This window comes from Topomyia yanbarensis, chromosome 3, assembly GCF_030247195.1.
Source record: "Topomyia yanbarensis strain Yona2022 chromosome 3, ASM3024719v1, whole genome shotgun sequence".
Classification (NCBI taxonomy): Eukaryota; Metazoa; Arthropoda; class Insecta; order Diptera; family Culicidae; genus Topomyia; species Topomyia yanbarensis.
Window position 1 is genome coordinate 365,882,464 of NC_080672.1, and position 19,915 is coordinate 365,902,378.

General features: G+C 38.0%; 1 protein-coding gene across 4 annotated transcripts in view; it reads right to left on the minus strand.

The window, feature by feature from the left end:
- The window catches only part of LOC131693257 (cAMP-dependent protein kinase type I regulatory subunit), a 142,304-nt gene that overhangs the window by 109,079 nt on the left and 13,310 nt on the right, over positions 1–19,915 (minus strand). The window contains exon 1 of one of the 4 annotated variants that reach the window (XM_058980946.1): positions 4,290–4,415. The exons of 1 other annotated variant lie outside the window; for it this stretch is intronic. The gene's annotated coding sequence lies outside the window, so the exon portion shown is untranslated. Of the gene's footprint in view, positions 1–4,197; positions 4,416–19,915 lie in introns of those variants that run through there. 2 more of the 4 variants (XM_058980947.1, XM_058980945.1) reach the window with 2 other exon arrangements.

Below are 19,915 nucleotides of genomic sequence, written 5' to 3' on the forward strand. Positions count from 1 at the left end.
CTTTGGAACTGTCATTTTGTATTATTCTCAGATCAAAACTATATCAAAATATACGCAAGAAACAAAAACGTGTGAGGTTGTCCAAAAAAAATCGTGGGTTCTGGGTTGAGTGGTCGCTTAACGAGTAGTTACCTCAATAATGTACTAGCTCTGAAGTTTCTGCATAAATACTGAATAGACCGATATTTTGAATACAACTCTCTTTAAATCCCATTCATAATTAGTAATACGAGAATAACAAAAAATAAAAGTCTACGTAGACTTTTTCAAAGACCCCCCGTCCCCCCTCGTAGACAAACGTAGACTTTTGCCAGACCCCCCCGTCCCCCCTATGAGTCTACGTGGTTTATGAACGGCCCCTAAGTGGAATTCCACGAAGATCCGTCCGAAAATCTTTAAACTCGTGACCGACCATCTTCGATTCCGATGAAACTTTACGCGTTTCACTGGCATGGAAGACTAAAAATTTCCACAGGTAACAAGATTATTTTGCCTCAAGAGCAACTTTTCAAAAGGGCGTAAAGGTTTCCACGTGTATGAATTTCAAAATTTTGTTGTTCGTTTACTGTATTTTATACAGCAAAACTATCGGAGAACGAGTTACAGGGAATGAATACTTCTGTCCGAAAAAAATATACACTGAAAAAATGTGTCATTTCTCAAAAAAATAAAAATTTATTTTAAAATTTTAAATTGCGAACAAATCCATTTTTTTAATTTTTTATATTTTGTCAACAAAAACCTAAAGAGAAAAGAAACATTTTCAATGTGATTGCATGATGGAGAACTTATCGGTAAAAAAGTTTTTCTAACAATAACTTTATACATGTTTTTAAATTTACTACTAATTGACATACAAAACTGTAATTTTATTACGGAATATAATTCTAAGCTTCATTTAAAATCAAAATGCATTTAACAAAAATCTTCCAAAATGCTATAGTTTTCGAGATATTTGGAATTTTGCCCAACAAAAACAATTAATTTGTGTAATTATGCTCTTTTTAAAAGTTATTCGCATTACCCCATCATTAAATGTCAACAATCTAATGTTTATCATTTTAAAGACGTAAATGCAACTTTTTTAGTGTATTTGGATCATGGAGAAGCTTTCAATAAAAAAGTTTTCCTAACAACAACTTTTGACATATTTTTATAATTCATACTATTTGCAGTCAAAAATACAATTTTCTTTTTGAATATGATTCTAAACGCCATTTTCAATCGAAATGCTCCTAACAAAAATTTTCTGAAATGTATTAGTTCTCGAGATATTTTAACTTTTGTTTTGACAACACAATTATTTTGTTTAATAACGACCTTTTCATAAGTTATTCTCGTTTCTCCATCAACAATAATAGGTTTTTCAAAAGGCCCATAAACTTTCCTGCAACTTTTCCTTTGACATCAGGGCGATATTGTAAAGCATTTAATAGTTACAAGAGAACAACCATAACATGATTCAACTTTAAAGTTTAATCATCAGTCTCTGTGGTTGAATAATATTTTGGTTGCTTTCATGTAACTTTCAAATGGTTTACAATATCGCCTTGATGTCAAAGGGAAAGTTGCAGTAAAGTTTATGGGCCTTTTGAAAAACCTATTATTGTTGATGGAGAAACGCGAATAACTTATGAAAAGGTCGTAATAAAACAAAATAATTGTGTTGTTAAAACAAAAGTTAAAATATCTTGAGAACTAATACATTTCAGAAATTTTTTGTTATAAGCATTTCGATTTAAAATGGCGTTTAGAATCATATTCAAACAGAAAATTTCATTTTTGACTGCAAATAGTATGAATTATAAAAATATGTCAAAAGTTGTTAGGAAAACTTTTTTATTGAAAGTTTCTCCATGATCCAAATACACTAAAAAAGTTGCTTTTACGTCTTTAAAACGATAAACATTAGATTGTTGACATTTTATGATGGGGTAACGCGAATAACTTTAAGCATAATTACTCGAATTAATTGTTTTTGATGGAGCAAAATTCCAAATATCTCGAAAACTATCGCATTTTGGAAGATTTTTGTTAAATACATTTTGATTTTAAATAATGCTTAAAATGATATTCTGTAATAATATTACAATTTTGTATGCCAATTAACATGAAATTTAAAAACATGTATCTTTATTTATTGTTAGAAAAACTTTTTACCGATAAGTTCTCCATCATGCGATTACATTCAAAATGTTTCTTTTCTCTTTAGGTTTTTGTTGACAAAATATAAAAAATTAAAAAAAATGGGTTTCGTCGCAATTTTAAGTTTTAACATAAATTTTTGTTTTTTTGAAAAATGACACAACATTTTTTTCAGTATATATTTTTTTCGGGCAGAAGTATTCATTTCCTGTAACTCGTTCTCCGATAGTTTTGCTGTATAAAATACAGTAATCGAACAACAAAATTTTGAAATTCATGCACGTAGAAACGTTTACGCCCTTTTGAAAAATTGCTCTTGTATCAAAATATTCCAATTGCCAGAGAATATCATGGAGATTCATAAACCGAACACACCTGCAAAGTTTCGTTCGAATCGACGATGGTCATATTTTGCGGTCGGCCGGTTTCTCATGGAATCCCTCATAATGTACATTAAGAATAAATTATCATGTTGATGTATTACTTAAAACACTCATTTTTTAGTGGTGATGGCATCGGGTGATAAGGGGAAGAATGTTTGAACTTTGGTTGATTTTTTAGAACTACTCTAGAAGATGATCAAACTCGATCAACAGTTTATCCTGTATATATTTTAATGATTCTTTACTAAATAAAGCAAGCAGACCCAATGTTTGCCGCGGGAAAGCTATTTTTGTACATATTTCTCGATGTAAAACCGATGAATTTTACTGAACTGAAATCGGCTAAACCCTCTTGTTTAAAATGAATCTCATTTATATGTAGGTATAAATAACGCACACTAACTTTGATTAGTTCTTACATACATATTTGTTACAATTGTTCAAAAAGAAAATATTAACCTTGAAGAACAGCTCATGAAATGAAGAATGATGCATTTTATTATTTATTCAACGAATATAAAAATATTTCTGGTTCTATAATGATCATCTCCCACACTATTCAGTCCATTGTTTATATTTTTGTTGCCATCAAAGATAGAGCTACGGAAACTGTCTGATATATTTAAATGAAGAAAGTCTTTCCTTTGCACAGAACGTAAAAAAGTCTGCGCGTGTAAGGAGTAAGGAGGCACATGGAATTGTTCACTTCGCAATCTCTCGTTAAAGTTATACGAAGAAATGGTATAGCATAGCGCAGATTCTTTCTAACTCAAAAAACGACTGTAAGGTTACAATCACTACAACAAAGAAAGCCTTGCGACTATTTTTATTTTTGTGAATAATGCCCATCCTCCATTATGCCAAAAGTATATTAAGCCAATCGGTAATTATGCTTAACGTATTTGTGCCTAATTTCGCGTACCCGTTTTGCGTTTATTAGGTGAAAAATGGGTTTTCGTCCAGCAGTCATTCAAACTAGGAGAAATATGTATAAAAAACAAATATCTACAAAAGAATGGAAAAACTTTGATGTTGGCATGTAACAGCAAAAACTGTAGTAATGACTCCGTTTACTACATAAGCTTAACCAAACAACAGGTATTTTTTCGCAATAACCCCGGCGCCTAACATACACATTGAAGTACTCCATAGACCCCCGTCAAGAAAGAATATGCCCATGTTCAGCAAAACAAAATTCAATCAGGTTATGTTTACCATCGATCCCTTCTCACACTAATCATAAATGGAGCCTTCGGAGAAAAACGACCCATACTGTCACATACACAACTCGAACCCTACCAAGCATCTGCAGGCTCATGGAAACATAACTACATATTAATATAGCGACAAAGACAACGGAAGAGGATCCATCATAATCTGATTGCTTCTTATTGTAATGTGTCCACTTCTCCACTACTTTATATACTTTGTCTGACAACACATAAGTATGTTTTGTTACACGCATGCAAATCAAAGGTGAGAGAAAGCTATTGTGAGCCCGCGTGACAACATCTATCGTGATGTGTTCGATCCAATAAATTATCAATTGGACCTCAACCCGATCCCTACTATCAAGGGCAAGGTCATCCGGAAATTCTGCACACCAATTAGAATCACTATAATCAACGGGCCCCGTGTACGTGAATCAATAAATTGTGGAATGCTAAACCTGTGTTCGATTCAAATCCACCACCCTGTTGAAGAGTCACGATTGTATAACACTTAATAAGCTCGTAAAACCCCTTCACAGCAATACTTCACTTCACTCAGCTCAACCGCTGAAGCCACCACTTCAATTCATCAACCAATAATCGCAACCTCAAATTGAAAACTGAAAGCGAAAATAATTCTTATGACTTCCACCGGATTTCGATCTTCTCAGCACTCTCGAAAAAAGCACTCGGTTCGACTCGCGTTTGCTACCTTCCGTGCTGTCCCACAACCCATCATCGTAAAACGCCGATCTATGTGCATGGTTGCTTCCGATCCGAGCGTGAAGATTCGCACACATAAAACCACGAGCAAAAACAGGTCCGACGCTATCCATAAAAGCACCAAGTGTCGTCTCACGTCCTGACCGCACCGTCATCCCCTACCGGGAGGATTCCGCCAATTCAGGAGTGAAATTCACGCGACCATCGAACCGCCCGTCGCCGCAACACCGCCGTGTGACGTCAATCGAACGGACAAAGGCTGGGGCGAAAGTTGCTCTCTCTCTTCGCTGTTCACTCACATTGGCACGAGAAGCCTGATTCCTTTGCACAACGGGTTCTAAGGCTAGCAAATTGGCCAACATGTAACGGTCACATTAGGCGTTCTGGTGGTCTTTGACCCGTGACAGTAAATTTTTGAGGTAAATCATATTAATTCCGCCACCGCCATATTTGCCACCTGTGAATTGAAAAATCTCGACCTGCGTTACTCTACCCAGAGTGTTTTAACGAGGGAAAATCCATTGGGAAATTTGCATCGGGCATACGCACACGATCTCGTGCGAGTAGCTTATCTCCCGGGATAGCACGTGAGATTCATAACAAGCCGATGACGATTTGTAGAGCGGTAGTAGACTTCTTGTTCGATTGTCTGTTTCTGTCGTGAGATCCAAGTAGTGGCACTCAACGATTCATATTCATTCATTCTGCTTGACGTTATAAGCACATTTAGACACTAAAGCTATTTGTCATACATCTTTGTTTTTCAAACAACGAATGTGATTTTAGAGCTCAATTTTTTTGAGATTCGGAGCTGTTTATAAAATTTTCTAATTATTTTCTAATATGTACAAATCGAAAACAGTGGTTCCAACTAGTAATATTATGTGCAGAGCTAAAGCTAAAAATTATGTCAGTTTCGTTATGTTTATAGTAACAGTTTGTTTATAACAAACGGCATCAATACTGTGAGAATGACAAATTACCAGAAATAAGCTTCTTACCTACGATATTGATTCACTTATGGTTTCTGTTGGTATTAGTATACAAATAAGCACGCAAAAGTGAAAAGACGAGAAGCTTTCGGGAGCGTATATGTACAACGACGAAAGCTTCGACGGAAAGTTCTCAGTTATGTATGGAAAAGCACATGTTTTCCAACCAGGGTCAAGTTCAAGCAAAATGTAAAGCTGTTTCAGTGTGTGTTGAAATGATTTACTGAGAGACTGCGAGAGAATGTCGTATGTGTTATCAACAGTGTTGGTTATAATTTTAGGCACAAGTTGAATGAATGTTTACAATTTTTGTGAGTCACTATTTGTACTGCACATTTTCTAAAAGCAAATTAACTCCTAGTCGATTAATTTTGTATATAAATGCCGTTGATCGTCTTATCAATTCCTAATAGTTATTAGTTAAAAACGAATCTTTTCATACAAAATTCCTAAATGGGAAGAAATTTGAACAAGACCAAATTTTTGTGCATAAGACCTAACCTAACATACCTAACATAAAGTATGGTTTTTTTGGTGTTTCGAATTCTCCTCCTCAGTAACTAACACCAACTTAATGCTAGTTAGATAAGTCCACACCAGTACCAACTGAAAGTGGTGCTTGGTGGACTTATCTAACTAGCATTAAGTTGGTGTTAGTTACTGATGAGGAGAATTCGAAACTCTAAAAAAACTTACTTCATGTTATGTCCAAAATTTATCCCATTAGGGAGTTGTGCATAGTACCAGGCGATTGGTTCTTATACCAAAAAACAGTTTCGGTTCACATTCCTCGTCAGCAAACAGAACCTCTGTGCTTACTATCGAGACATCACTCGTATAAGTCAGTCATTTGGATTTTTGGATTTTAGTGTCTAACTAGCGCCAATTTGGTGCAGGTGTGGACTTATCTAACTAGCATTAAGTTGGTATTAGTTACTGACGAGGAGAATCCGTCCATAGATAGAATGCCCTTGTTTTACCATCAATCGATTAAACAAAGGTTTGCGAAAAAATAACAGTTTCTATGTATATATGTATTCTTTACATATGTACACGTATCTCTGCCAAAGCCATCAATATAGCGCATCTAAGCAACATTAAAATACCGTTTTACTGTGATTCCAAATCTTACGAAAGGATTGAAGGAAAACTTCGATGCAAAACTATATTTCTTTTGTCAATTTTTGGTCGCTGATCGCTGATTATATCTACCTACCAGTATAATAAGGCTTACTTCTTATCATACTAATAATTCATATTTATTATTTGATTTTTATTAAAGCAGTATATTTTTAGAGTGTGAAAGAATACATGTTTTTATGTGCCTGCAAAAGTTGTTTTATGTAAACAACTAAAAACTCTAAAAACAACATTCTTTGTTCCGAAATCATAGTAGCTACATTATGCAAATTATTTCATATGGTTTGTCACGATTTTCTCTAACAAAATTGGATTGATTTGAAATTGACCGGTTAATGGAAAATATGATTTCGAGAACATCGCCTTGTACGAAGTGAAGTGAAGTGTTTAAATCGAATATTCCGTATCGATATATGTTCTTTTGAAATAGTAGCGCCCAATAAATAGGTCTAGCTCAAGTTCTAATGCTTCCATCCAAAAGTCATTTTTTATTAAGGTTATCCTATTGAAGTTGTAGAGCTGGGTTCTCAGAAGAACTTCCCATCACACACTACAATTACAGATGAGACAGGAAATGTCACCCCCTAAAACATTGCTTAAAGGGAGGCTCTCATTCAAAAGTTTCAAAAAATGATTATTTTTTTGCATTTTTGAAAGGTATAGTGTCGCTCGTTAAGAAAGTTTCTACAGGTCAAACACCGTCCCTGCTGCCATGGGACGCTCTCGACTCGAGACACGCGCCTCAGGTAGAAACCTTTTCATGGCATTATTCACGTTCTCAGAATGCTTCACGTTGCACTGTATATGTGTACAGGTCTCGAGAATCTCACGGCCTGATCGGTAGTAAAATCGCAAACCAATCGTGAGTTATCAAACAACCACAGAAAACGAAAAATGTTTGTCAAAATTGTTAGTCACATTTTGGTCCGCCATGTTGGAATCGCCATTTTTTATTTTTATACATATTAACTCGATTTTGGTTGGAATACCACTTATTTTTAAATGGGGTCTGCCATATTGGATTGACCATTTTAAATTTCGAAAATATGCAATATGCATTTCCATGCAATATGCAATTCCATGCAATTGTTACAAAATATTGACATCGAAAGCGTTCTCAAAACTTTAAATGCGTTTGTCTCAAAACATAATTTTTCAAAACTGCGTGCACTCTCATTTGAAAACGGTTCAATTTAAAAATTTCTAGAGCTTTTATTCAAAACGACATATCTACAATGAGTGACTCTCTTTGTTTACTTTCTCTTTCGATTTTTATAGCGTCACTATAGAACTTTTCACTTATTTTACAGTACAGATCGAAAGATGGTAGTTTTGACTGGCGTATTATGAAAAGAATTGAGGGATAAATGTTAAAGTGACCGATTTATTAACAGAAGAGAAAGTAAAGAAAGAGAGTCACTAATTGTAGATATTTCGTTTTGAATAAAAGCTCTAGATTTCAGCATTTGACCTCTCGAAAGAAAACTTTTTTCATTGAAGGAATGACCTATAAAATCCACAAACTCTCACTATTTTTAGTGAAGTGAAAAAAGGGCTAAAAACCAATCTCAAAGTTTGATATCGCACCATTACGTCAAATTTGCAACATAGTTTTTTACCCGATCTTAGGTCATTCCTTCAATAAATTTAGTTTACGTTGGAGCCTTATTCTTAGTTTTGTGTTTCAGATTGAATCTGAGGCAGACCATTTCGTTTTTTCGTTTAAAAAAAAGTCTAAATGAAGACGAAAACATAAGCTTTTTAAATTCTAAAACTGTTTCATTGGCTAACAAAAGTATTCCAAATTTTGCTTACTTTTTGATCATTTGAATGAGAACCTCCCCTTATGGTCAATTGCAGTGGGCCATGATTCTGATTGTGATTTTGCGGCTACGGTTTAGATGTGTGGGATCGCTTGGGAGTGAGCGTTCATTTGTTCGCACTTGAGACTGAGTAATCATATTATAAGTTCTATAGCTTCTTCTATTTAGTAAACAAATCGTCAGGGTGTTTTTGTGTTTGCGGGCCTAGTTGTGCGTGGATGATCGCGGTGTACCATCGTGAAGGGCCCGAGCGTTTGTATATAATCATGTTTGATAACGTGGGTGCTTGTATGTCACGTGTGATAGCATGTATGTAACATCGCGTACATGAATTCGATTTTATAACCGTGTAGCCATTCGCGTATGTTCTTGAATGATCGCGCGGACCGTGAATTTGATTCATAATTTTCAGTTTAGATGCTAGAAGAGAGTGAGTTTCCACATATCACTAGAGTTCCATAATTGACCCACTGAGTTTTTGTTCTCATGTGGTAAGAGGCGACTAACAACAGATGTAGCTGTGGTTCAGTAGGGGCTTGGTAACAGGCTATTATCTTTCTCTGGGCAAAACCAGCCTACAGGCCGTGCGGTATCCGGCATATTGAAGAATCTCAGCCAATAATTGATCCACTGTGCTCATGCTCCCATTTCGTAAGAGGCGACTGAAAACAGGAGTCCTCAAGTCGAGGTGTTATTCTGTGCCGAGGACTGATTGGCTGGCACGATTAAAATATGCTAGCCGCGTACGAAGCGTCGTGGATCTCACCCTTGTAGTATTAAGCGAATATCTGACATAATGGACATTAAGGTGGGACAAAAATTACATTCGTGCTCCGAGCAACTTTTTGGGTATCATTTGGGCTCAAGGATAACTGTGCATGTTTTTAGCTCGATAGGTGAAATTATATTTTTGCGCCCAAAATTTGACTTTCACAAAATAAGTAAAGCAGGAAGTGATTGGGTATGAGGGCTTTTTGATCGACGTCGTCTAGCGGAATGCAAGTTAGCGGTCGCGAGCTGACCATCGCTTCCGCGCAGTTTTCCCAAATGAACATGGAACACCATGTTCGCTCTAGTTCTGTGCTCATCCTACACCATAATTTCGTGTGCAAACTCGAACGCGTTAATGCGTACCAAAACACGAGCACATGTTCGTCTGCACAACCGAACCCCATATACGTACGCGGTGTTCGTACACACAGGTTCTTGATACTAGTTTTCTCTTTCTTTCACCCATCATCACTAGCATTGACTCATTCTGTTTTGTGTGTGTCTTTCTTATGTACGCACATGGTGTACGTACACGGTGTTTAAACCTAAGTTTGCACATCGTTCGGTTGGGTTCGGTGTTCGATGCGTACACAAAGTCAAAGCATGTTTGAGGTTGAACGCGTGCATGAAATTTGGTACACGGGTACAAACTTGTCGATGTTCATGGGAAGACTGCTTCCGCGTGCAGCACAACAATCTCTAGTACCACATCAGTAGGTTGACGTGAATGTTCTGCGCCAGCTGCTATGGCTGCATTGACAGAACGGACCATCCGCTCCCAGAATCCACACATATGTGGTGCTGATGGTGGGTTAAAGTGCTAGCTTGTTCCCGCATTCGAGAAGGTCTCTGTCTAGTTCTCATGGATGTTCTGCATCTGTTCTGATAGTTGTTTACCCCTCTTGAAACTCGTTCCGTTGTCGGAGTAAAATGCTCTACGGCTCACGAATTTACGAATCACTATCACGCAAGACTGTGTCGATAGGCTGTGGACAACCTCTAGGTGTACCACACGAATAGTGAGGCATGTGAACAGCGTCACCCAACGTTTCACCAAGCTGCGATTCTGCTTGACCTGGAAGGGACCGAAGTAGTCTACGCCGGTGTAGCTGAATGCACGAATGTGTGGTGTAAGCTGAACCTCTGGAAGTGGCGCCATCATCGGCGGTCGGGTCGTTGCCTTCTTAATCATACAACGCAGTTGCGAAAATCTAAACCGCTATCGAATCTCGTTGAACACCGTATCATTGTTGCATGCAGCTGCCAACAAGGAGGTGCGTTAAACGGTGATCTTTTGGCAAGATTATTAGATACTTAGCTTCAAATGGGGCGGTAGATGCAGCCGCAATTCGGCTGTTCATCCTGATATCCCCTGCATCGTCCAAAAAGGGTGATTCCTTGTAGAGATCGCTACACTTCTCGAGCTGCTTAGGTGTTACTTCGAGGTGCTGTAGCGTACAATACTCGTCGGCATAGGATTGGCTCTGCACTTGCCGCCAAAGGAAGTTCTCAGCCCGCAGTAGATCGTTGAGACCTTATGTCCACGAAACTTTAGCACTGCTTGTTATATGTATGTTACTGCTTGCATCAATCGACTCGAATTTGAAAACCTGCTAATAATGATCAACGACAACGGTAGTTCTCTGCGCTGGTGAAATACCGCACGAAGTTCTTCATTCGTAGTCCACTGACTCTCGACTTGCTTGGGCCACCATCCACCATCGGCTGGTAAAGAAACGCTGTCGAGCTGTACCATGTGCTACTTGGATTGAAGTCCGGTCCATTTCCCCACTTTGTGGCACCATCAGCCACGTTCTACAGGAGGGTAGGTGATACCATTCGTCGGCGTTGGTGCTATTCAGGATTGCGCCAACCCGAAACGTCACATACGGATGATAACAGCGGCAGTCGGATCTGATCCAAGCTAGTACCGTTGTGGATTCCGTCCAGATATATCACCCTCGATTAGGATATTCAACGCTGCGCATATTCCATGGATCAAGCGACAACAACCCAGCTTGAACGATTCGAAGGTAAGCCACACACGCATACGCAAGCTCACTCGCGTCGACGAAGAGATATAACTGGATACTAGCGGGTAGCTTACTAATGCGTCGCCGAATAAAAACGAGGAACTTAGACCTCGCCCAGCCGATTTAGTAGACAAGTCCAATCCATCCACAAGTCGTGTAATTCTGTCGTAATTTATTCGTCCCAATCTGTGCCAGTCAGGCATTGTAGTTCTCTCTCACTCACGCGAGAAGAACCTTATCCGATGTCCAACTTTTCCGAGATAAGATGAATCGCAAAATTCTCCGTCTCCACAAATAGCATGAGCATAATATTCCGGATAAAATTTATTTGTTTTTTTCCTTCTCACCGCAGGTTAATTTCGTGGAAATACTTAAAAGCATCAAAATATACCTACACCTAATTTCAAAGAAATGCGGCAAATAAGTACGATAGACGTGTTTTTTCGTATTTTGGAATAGCGACAGCAAGGCAGCGTGCGTAAAAAGGATAACGTGATAAACTCGTTCGTTCATTCTCCAGCGGTTTTATTTATCCGGAGAAATAACACATTGTATTAATCCGGCGAAGTTGTGTGATTGCCAATAACTTTTCGTGTGAAAATTTGAGTTTTTATTGTCGCAATAGCGAATTATCCGGACACATTTACTCATATGAGCGATAAATGCAATGCCTGGTGCCAGTTCGCCAGATATGGTGCATGCATTCACCTTCAGTGAATTGTCAAACGCAAAAAGACCTACGGTGGGTTTCCCAATACACATTCGGCGTATATGGAAACGTCCAGATTTATAGACTTTTGCTAGATGCTGCACCAAGTATCCAAACTGTCCAGGAAATCGTCCACGTAATGAGCGTTGATGATGACTTCGACCGCTCTGGGATACTACTGTTCAAATTCTCGTGCGTTCTTGTTCTTTACGAACTAAGCTGAACATGACAAGCACCGAAGGTGGCCACATCCATCACGTAAGGTGCTTCGAGACACGAAACAGAAATCTCTGTGATTGTTTGTTCTGTGCGATGATGCAGGTTTGGTGGAACATCTGGCGAATGCCTCCATATACAGCGACCGCCCTTTGACGGAAAAGTAACAGAACAGCAAAGAATGACGTCAGTATGTCTGGCCCTTTCAAAAGCATGTCGTTGAGGAATTACGGCTTCTTTAGACTCCACACTAACGATTCTAGCTCCTTCTGGGTGATCTAGTGCATATGATGAGTATGATGTCATACTTCTTGATCAGTTGCATCACTCGCTCCCGCCGATCCGGATCTTTGTCAAGTCATTTCTCCAACTGCAACCTACACAAAGTTGAGGTAGCTGTTTGGGAAGGACGGTTGATAAATTTCCAGGGTTTGTCTCGAAACCGTCGGTTGTTCTACGTGACGTATGCTCTAGAATCTCGCATGCCGTTAGACAGATGACAGGTGATAGTAGGGATAATTAAATTTATAAAGCCTTTAGGCCTTCAAAAACTATTTTCTATTTCTATCTTCATAGCAGTTGCTGAGCCGATAACCTTCTCCAGGTACAATCCTGGTAAACTTTCCATTTTCATCAAATAATGAAAACTAGATTTCATGGATAGGTTACATCATAGGGCAGCGGCCTTTAAACCAAGCTATTTGTTTAACACACGGGCACCGACGTTGTGCCTAGGTCATGTACTTCGAACTAAGCAACAACCGCCGCTGTATGTTTTAAGGCCGATGACATGCTTACGCGATTTGCGAAGCGGTAGCGGTAAGCGAAGCGAATGCGTTTGACCTATCTCTTTCGTGTGTGCATGTAAAACGCGTAATACTGTCATAGTAAAAGAGGGGCGAACGCGGCAAAACACTATGTAAAGCGCTCAGACGCGCCCGCAAACGCTTCGCTTTCCGCTTCAGCTTGTCATCGGCCTAAGATGCTTGCGTTTTCATGGGAGCGACTGTTTATTGTTTTTAAAATTGCCACAGCAAACCACGAGTAACCGACTGCTCTCGCGAGTAAAGTGGAAATGTTTTGTTTTTAGGCGTCGTGATCTCCGGGCTTCTCTTGCGGACATGTGACACTCCCCAAGTAACAATTTGACGTTTAACAGCATGCTACAAGTGCAATCTAAGTTTTATCAATGGCTATAGAACTACCATAAAACCTCGATTGTTACTAGGGTTATGTGTATAAGAAGTCATAATGATTTGTTAAGTAGTCAAACGGTACTAAGTGATCGCCCTGCCGCGACCGGCGCGAGAGTAGAAGGTGATTGTGAGGAGCAGTGATCTGCTTAAGCGATGGAATAAGCCATACAGGCATTTAGAAAAAGAATTATTTTGAGCGAAGATTATGCTGAAGCGAAAATGATTTGGACGGTGATCATTCTGTGCCTAGGTTTCGAAATAGTCATTGTAATTACCGTACGCACGCGCGACGTGCAGTGTTAGATAGTCTTGAGTAGTAGAGTATTTTATCTCTTACAGCGTATCAAAGATTAGTGATTAAAAGTAAGTGGGACATTCAACCTATGTGTATCGTAAAACAAATAAATCTAGTGAATTTTAGTGCTTCTTGCGGGTCTATAATTGTGCGAAAGAAACGAAATAATTTACGCTTGACCGAGTCCGGTACAGGCAAATCTGAAGCAAATTCCACTACCCTGCTCCGGTCATACAAAACCAGTGGCCACCGTCGGTCACCGTCTATTCACAGTAAACGATCCATATATTAAAACATTGGTAATTCGTAGAAAAACTCACATTTAAAAGTAAAAGAAAGTCTTCAAAACGGTATGAAAATCGCTTGCTACGACTGTACCGTAAATCGAAAATTATCCTTGATAAAACAATATAATTACTAGGTCAATCACCAATTAAAAACTGCTCATGCTATAAAGAAGGAAAAATATTAGTTGGAATCAATTATGGTATGATATTTGTAAACTTTTTGATTTAATTTTAAATTTATCAATTTTCTCTGGCATTTTAAAGGTTGAATTTTATTTCATTTTAACATACAGTTAACGGTTCTATTCGCTCCTTTGTTTTTGTTTACTACTCTAATTCTACAAAATAACTACATTTGTTCATATGTGTTGGTCATTCCTTTTGTTTTTCCGAGCTTTTGCTGTGCTCGACTTTTCGCCCCTTTCGACCCTCTGTCCTTTTCGACATTTTGTCCCTTGGACCTTTTGTCTTTTCGACCTTTTGTCCTTTCAACTGTTTGTCTTTCGACCATTTGACTTTCGGCTTTTCGTCTCTTCGACCTTTTGTACCTAAACCCAAGAAAATGATGAAAACACGAATCACAGCACAAATCTTCGATCAACATGAGGAGCGTGCCATTTGAACCATTCGCTACTAATTCCTGATTCCTGAACATTTCCGTGTCTTACAATCATTAATATTGTCAAGTAAAAGGGTAGGCGAACATTTTCCAGGATCCTTTCATCTACTTTCATAGACTAAACTACACTAGACTAGACTAGACTAGAAATCAAACATTAATCGCGTAACTATAAAAATCAATAGAAGAGACCATTTAGATATTTCTAGAATCAATGCAGAAAAAATACAAATGGCATTATTGTACACAGAATTTTTCAAATCGCAATCCAATCATATGCTATGAAAAGTTTATACGACCCCGACTTTCGACATTAGATATATTTACACGAATGATTGCCATAATACCTAACCGTAAAGGCAGTTCTTTAAACAGAAGCGACCTGCCCGTCATAATCAGATAGATGAATGTGCAAATTTGAGCTGGCAAAAGAAAAGCCTCGGTACTACAGTTCGCAACGGCGCTTGAGCTTATATTTTGATAACCTCCGCAACACGCATTCAGCGTACAAGGCAAGGCAGAGTTAGTACAATCATTTTCTAGACGCAAAGAATTCGTATTCTTACTGCTCGAGGTAGGAACGGATAACCTCTGACATTTAAGAGATCAGCGTCTTTCCTCAGACCGTCAGTTCAGGGGCCACCATATCATGCAACCAAGACGAAACGACTTTCCCACACAAGCCTTCGTTCGAAAAATCTTCCATATCCAGATGCGCAATGTCACCCCAGGATTGACACTTAATTATTAATGATCATAAACATGGCAATACATGCTTGGGTAGCTATGAGTCGATAAAACGTGAATAATTCCTACATCCAAAGGGTAGGACCTGAACAGCTCGAAGTTTTCCCCCCGTTTGAGCAATTTCCATTCTCACCATCTGTTTCCATTTCATAGCAAATTGTGATGCATTATTCAAGGGGGCATACCCATGCAAAATCTACTGTGAGTAGCTGCTGTCCTGAATCCTTAACATATCTTTTGCTGAGATTCGTTGCACTTAATTTATTTTCTGTTTTCCATCAGATCTGAAGACAGTAGTTGGAAAATTAGTAGGCGTCTTTCAAATCAAATGTTAACTAGCGTGAATAGCGTGAACGTTCAAAGCTGGTGTGAAAATGTTGGTTGAATGTAGCAAATTTCGTTTTAACTTACGTTACTGTAATTGTAAAAATTGCAATTTTAGTTCGTTCGGAGCCCAGTACAGCAAACAAAAAATGACTGCCAAAACCGTAACAAAACATCAATCATCACTATAGCTATAATATCACTTCCCTATCAGTCCTCTATTCAGCGTGCATTTCTTCCCACGCAAATTACCTGTTCGGATGTCTCGAAATCCACACTCGCCTGCTTCCCTTCGTTGGCATCAGTTATCCAATTAGCGTTAATAGCATCCTTCTCGAAATGATGTACTCTCCGGCGAAAGAGTCCTTCATCAGGTTTATCGGGGAGCAAATCCTGGCTTGCTGCACTACCAACGCCATCATCCCCACCACCACCACCACCGCCAGGCGTACCATATTGATGATAATCTTCTTCCTCGTTGATCACCGTGTTTTGCTGATTACGATCCTTGCGCCATGATTTCCTTACGCTGCTAGCGGCACGAATTATCGATCTCATACGGGTAAACTTACCGGATGGTTTGTTCCCTTCCGATTCGTGTTGCCTTCGCGGCTGTTCAACCTTCCGAGCTGCACCAAATGTGCCTCCCAGGCGTGCAATCAATTGATTTCCCATGCGGCCCCGTTCGGTTTCCAAAGGGTGGGTGAGTGTAATCCAACAAGTCCTAATTACTTTTCAAGTACTGCACAGAACGAGGAAGAAGCAGAGCTTCAGATGATTGTGACGAAGAAAAATTATTTTTTAATGACAACCGTTTGTATCCCTCAAGTAGGACGACCGTCGGATAGAGCTGCTAAATTATTTGCAAGCAATTTAATGGAGACCCAGCGTAGGTGGAAGATACTTCACGGAACGAACCGTCGAATAAGTTTGTCGTTATGATAATGACTGATTACTGACTGACGCTACACCGTGATCGATTTTGTTGGGGGTAAGCGTTCAAAGTTAGTACATCGCAACTGGTGGATTTATCCAGCTGAGGTTTCGACTTTCACCGTTATCAATGTTTTGTGCTGATAGCATTTTTGTTGGACATGCTGCAACTGATATGGCTTAGTGAAACTAGATAATTGTTGAACATGCGTGGCTCACAATAACACAAATGACAGCTGTGACGTATCCCTGCATATCTGTTTCCCTCACAGAATGGATAGTATCTATTTGTTATATTATGCCTTGTACCAAATTAAAATTTAGGTTAAAAAGTCAATTGATTAATTTGACGCAGTAGTTTTCATCATATTCTGCTATTGGGCGAGTGAGCAGAACCCGAAATTCGCTACCAATAAAACTAAACTAAACACGGAATATAGTGGAGTATATGATAATCATTCGAATTGTTGTCTAGACTAGCGAAGAATACTGAATGTAGATTTTGTAAACGACGCGATTTACTATTTATAATACCACAAATTTTTCACGTAGTACAAATTTCACATGGTAAATCTACCTTTCTTATAATTTCAGTAGATGCCCTACTACGTTGACAGATGAGCGAAAATTACTACCGTACAGAGCCCATCCACCGATCGGGTACCATTCACCGATCATCTTGATGCAAAAATCGTTGTATTTCGATTATTAAATGGAATTAAGAAATTAAAATTAAAGCGAAACATGGAAGCAGTACTTACAACATCAATATAATATAAATTTTCAGTATGCATCTCTTATTATTTCGCCAAATTGTCATTTTTGTATGCTGCATCACATCAAGCGTCATTTCTGCGCTTTTGTTATTTTTGTCGCTTAAAACGCAAACTTGCAATTTAAGGAAATAAATGTTTTATGGTTAATATTTCTAAGTAATCAATATACAAACAGAATGAACAAGGCATGCAGAGAACATTTTGATCTAATTTTCTGCGAATAAAACCTTATTAACCCAGAATTTTCAAAATAAACAATGATCGGTAAACGGGTCTTTGAAAATGAAGTGTCTTCTATTTACCGATCACGAAATAATTAATATCATTTAGTTTGCGATATCCAAAAGGTTTGAATAGTCCGATAAGCAACTGTAATTGGCACCCATTTGCTCATATGAGTGATAGCTGTAGTTGAACGTGGCATGTTAATGTATTCCTTTCAAAAACATATCTGGTTGAAATTCGGACAAAATATGCGGAAAATAACCAGTGCTTTCCAATGATGAAGATGCGAATTACCGAGTAGGTATCTAGTTGTAATTTCTAGAATGCGTCAACGTGTACTCTCTTGATGTGTTAAGCCAGCGGTTCTCAACCTTGATTGCTCCGCGGACCTCTTCGAAATCACCTTGGGTCATCGCCAGGGTTGTTAATACGATACATTTTTCACGATAATTTATCGGCGTTACTCGTTAACGATAATGTATCGTCATCGGAAACTCCGATAATGTATCGTCGCTTTCATCGTCATCGTCGATAATTGTATCGTCGTTTTCATCGTCATCGTCGGTTCATCGGTTATCGCGATACATTTTGCGTTACTTTCCCATTTATTGGAGTTGAAGTTGATCCGGTTAACTTTCAATTGTTTAGAAATAAATCCTATTGAAGGACATGTTGTTGGCAGTTGAAAATCAATAGTTTTGGACATTTTCTATGCACAGCGGGGTCCAACGATGCGTCAAAATGAAATTATTTAAACTTTTCGGGAAAGTGTATTATATTGAAGAGAGTTGTTGGCAATTGAAAATCAATAATTTTGGACATTTCAATACGCAGAAGGGTCCGACGATGTGTCAAAATTAAATTTTTCAACTTTTCGAGTAAGTTTGTGCACAGAAGAGTCCCAGGTGCACAGTGTTTCCAAGCGGCAAAAAGGTGATCAAAATTGTTTTGACCATGAAAAAAACAAATTTTGAGCTATTGTGTAATTAGTAATTTATAGCACGCAAAATTGTAGTGTATTGAAAAAAAAACTTCTAAACCGCTATTATTAGACCTTCCACAAATTACACTACACATTTTAGTGGTGTGGTGATTAACAGATTTTATTATAATTTTAATTTAAACTAGAAGATTTCGGATTTAAAAAAAGAGAAAATACTTACATATTTCCAATGTTTGATTACCTTTTCTAGTTAGGAAGCTTTTAGCTCCCTCTTTCTTCTCTACACTATGTAACAAGATGCTTCATTCTTCCTTCTTTACCCTTAAATATGTAGTGTAATTTATGAACGGCCTCATAATAGAGTTTTAGTCGTTTTTTGAATACAGTGAAGACCCGTTTTTATCAGACCCTTGGCGAATTTTAGGGTGATAAATCGATGACATTGGCAAAATCGGCACATATTTTTTCTGGTTCTGAAGAGACGAAGTCGAAACGCAAACACCTGGACTAACATATTTTTTCTTTCTTTTTAATAAATCGGAGCGGTTAAAATATTCTTCTTTAGTCCCTCGACAAAGCCTCTTAACACGTTCTAATCATTTAGTAAAAATTTGCCTTAAGGAGGTCTTACAGTACAGTATTATTATTTTTGTATATTTTGCATCTCTAAGATAAGAAAAATATGCTAAAGAAGGAATTTACTCGAACTTGAACGTAGGCTAGAGCCCACCAAACGATTTTGATAGTGTTTGTTTTACAGATTCGTATTGGTATTCGTCTGTGGAAATTTGCGGCTTCCATACCAAAATATTGCTTTTTGGGCACTAAAACATTCTAAGTTGTAAGAGATACAAATCAACTTACATTACAAAAATTCTGTATTTTCTTATGCTGAACAAAATCTTGGAACATTTTGAAATTCTACAAAATTACCAGGAAAAGTATTTTTTAAAAGCATTTTTCAGGGGTATATCAAAGAAATCTCCACAAATGTAATTTAAAATCGACAGATAGACACATAGTCTCTTCAGTGAAGTTAATACTTAAGATATTCTCAACAACTTTGCCAAAGAAAGTTTTTTTTATTTTCATAAATGACCAAACAAAAACTTGCTGCTCAGCTTTAGAGGGATTAACCACCCAACTAATACTTTTTAAATGCAAAAAATATAAATAAACTTTGCTGAAGACACTATAGCTAAAAAATGTTTTTCGTGGTTCAAAGAATTTCTTTCACCTTTTTGCCACTTTGAAAACACTGTCCACTGGTGGATCCTCCTGTGAATTGAAAATGTCCAAAACTATCGATTTTCAACCGCCAATAACCTGCCCTTCAATATAAAAAGTTCGCGAAAAGTTGAAAAAATTTCTATTTTGACGCACCGACGGTACATTGAAAATGCCCAAAACTATTGATTTTCACT